Here is a 3,220-nt window from a genome sequence, read left to right as displayed (position 1 = left end):
AAAAACATATACATAAGAAGTGACACTATCCATCTGTAAAAAAGAACAATTCCAAGAAGCATTTTATGAAAATGCCCTGCTAATGGAAACAAAGATCTGGAAAGATCACCTTAGGGTTTTAAAAAAAAGCTTTAACTTAGGTATACTTAGTCCATACTATGTGATATGGACCACAGGGAATTCCCCAGAAGTGCCTAAAAACTAATTTTTTTAAATAAAACAAGATAATCCAATAGAGAAAAGAACAAAGAACACAGAGGCAGGAACCCTTTATATACGAGGAAAGCCAGGAATGTTTTATAAAGAAGGTGACATTTGTAATGAAAATTTTAAATTTTTTTAATGTTTACTTATTTTTGAGAGACAGACAGAATGCAAGTGGAGGAGGGGCAGAGAGAGAGGGAGACACAGAACCTGAAGCAGGCTCCAGGCTCTGAAATGTCAGGACAGAGCCTCACATGGGGCTTGAACACTTGGCGCCATGAGATCATGACTTGAGCTGAAGTTGGACACGTAACCAAATGAGCCACCTAGACGACCCTGAGATGAAAAGTTTAAAGCCTATGCATTAGTTTACTGAGGTTGCTGTATAACATACCACAAGCTGGTTGGCTTAAACATCAGAAGATTTTTGCGGGGGAGGGAGGTAAGAAGGGGAGGAGGAGGCAGGGGAAGAGAAGAAGAAGAAAAAGAAATTTATTGTCTCTTGTTTCTAGAGGCTAGAAGCCCAAGATCAAGATGTCAGGGGACTACAGTCCCACTGGAGGTGCTCAGGAAGGATCTGTCTCAGGTCCCTCTCCCAGTTTCTGGTAGTTCCTTGGCTTGTGGCAACCTAACTCCAATCTTAAAATGGCATTCTTCCTGTGTGTATCTCTCTGTGTTCAAATTACTCCTTAAAAACGACATCTTATTGAATTAGGACCCATCCTAATAACTCATTTTCAGTAAATCATCTGCAAAGACCTGATTTCCAAATAAAATCACAGGTACTGGGGGTTAAGATTTCAACATTCTTTTGGGAATGGGAGGCACATTTCAACCTACAACAACTTGTCAAGTGGATATGCAGAGACTGAGAGGTATGAGCAAGGCGGGGAAACATGTGCAGAAGAGCAAGAAAGAGGAATTGCACAAAAACAAGGGTGAACAGGTAAGAAGAACCTAGATCAGGAAGTCTATCACAGGATCTCTGAAGTGAATCCTCTGTGCAGAGGGTAGAAGTCACAGAAAGACCGCTGTACTTGCAGTGTGACAGATGGACAGAGGCTTCCCTTGACACAGGGAAACTGTGAGCTTCCTGGAGCTTTAATTAGCTGAATATTTATGGAAAAGGGTGATTGCACTTTGGAAGAGAGAAAAGGCCAGAGTAAGGGGAAGAGAAACTGACATGTATGGATTGCCCACCAGAGGCTACTAGTTGTGTATTACCTCATTTAAATCTCTCAGCACATGTCATAGGTACTGATTGTTCCATTTTCATAAGTAACTGAGAACTTCACATTTAACTCAAGACCACACACTTAATAAGTAGTAGAACCAGCACTCAAATATAGGTTTGTCTGACTAAAGGGCCAAAAAATCTAGTGAAAATGTTTACAGTTCAGGAGTGAGAGAAATAATTAGAAGAAATAACAGAAAGATTCAGAACAGTCCATAATCAAGTGAACTTTTAGGGGAAAAACTGGGCTGGGGAAAATAATATATGTTTTTACATAAAGAATAATTTAAAGATTTACAAGAAACTAGTAAAAGCTGTTACCTGGAAGTAGAGTGTAGGGAGCAGAGAAAGAAGGAAAGGAGTATGAGTAGGAAGAGAACACTAGACACATACTCTTTATATTGTTTGGATTTTTTTCTGTGTAACATACTTCCTTTTCAAAAAGCAGCATTATATTTTATGAAGAAAGAAAAATTCACTGGATTATTAGCTTTTTTGAGGTGTTGAGTTTGATAAATTCTTTATAGATTATTTATAGGCAGAATGCAGATTATACAGGTACTTAGAAGTTGGCTTTGGCCTTTTCGTAAAATCCCACAATATTAATCTTGTTAATTTAACATGTCTGCTTTGCCATTATCACTATACATTTTATTTAACGTTGTTTAGAGAAAAGAGAAAGCATCTTTAATGACTCTGTGCTGGTTAAAAAGACATCTAAATCCAATAACAATGTAGAAAAATTAGAATCAATAATCTCTTATTTTGTTAAACCACTAATCTCCATGAAACATAAAATCAATATACTTATTTAGCCATAGAAAGAAATTGCATGCAAATGAATGAGGTGGTTGAGGGAGAGCTTTATTACAGTTACACCAGAAGTAATACCTGGCCATTAATAAAATACAATACTAAGAATGTAGGATTAATGCACTTCTATTTCTATTTCATTTCTTTTATTTTTTTAAATAGGCTGTATGCTCAGTGCAGCTCAGAGACCAATGTGAGGCTTGAACTCATGACCCTGAGATCAAGACCTGAGCTGAGATCAAGAGTTGGACACTAACTGACTGAGCCACCCAGGCACCCCTATTTAATTTCTGTACTCCTTAATTAAAATCAAAAATTGATTCACACAAATCTTCGACGCTTTCTCTATTATATAATTCTTGTCTTATCAGAGCAAAGAAATATAACTAGTTGGTACTGAGAGTGGGAAGAAAACACTGAGAGCAACATGAATGCCTCTTAGACCACAGTTATTATTATTTCAACCCTTTTACACTAAATGGCCCTTTCACTGAAAATGATAGCCACACAAGAGTGGAAGGGGAGAGAGCTGTTGCTTAGTCAATTCTTATTTTTGAAAAATCTTTAAAGAAAATCTTATTTTAAAACTTAAAGGTCATAAAGCACTTCTCTTAAAAGAAGCTGTCTGGCTTTTGTCCTGCATCAATCATGTATTCCTTTCTCCTGTAACTGCTATTGGACACATAATATCTTCAAACATACTGTCAAACAAGAACTCCAAAAATGTCTTTATTGACTGGCTACTCTGCCCAATGAAAAATTATCTTTTTATTGGAAATGGCTGTCAGAGCTATTTTTATTGCTCTTCTAAGGGCTCAGTCTGTAATCATGTACATACTTCTCTACTCTGAGAAGAAAATGAATTAGATGACTGCATCTCTTTTTCAGATTGCATATTTATGCCATTTTAGGAGTTCAAACTGTGGATGTGAAAGTAATTGATACTCTGCATTTGGTGCCTTTTTCTTG

Source organism: Crocuta crocuta, unplaced genomic scaffold, assembly GCF_008692635.1.
Source record: "Crocuta crocuta isolate KB4526 unplaced genomic scaffold, BGI_CrCroc_1.0 scaffold184, whole genome shotgun sequence".
Classification (NCBI taxonomy): domain Eukaryota; kingdom Metazoa; phylum Chordata; class Mammalia; order Carnivora; family Hyaenidae; genus Crocuta; species Crocuta crocuta.
The sequence above is the reverse complement of the archived record's forward strand: the minus strand, read 5'-3'. Positions refer to the sequence as shown.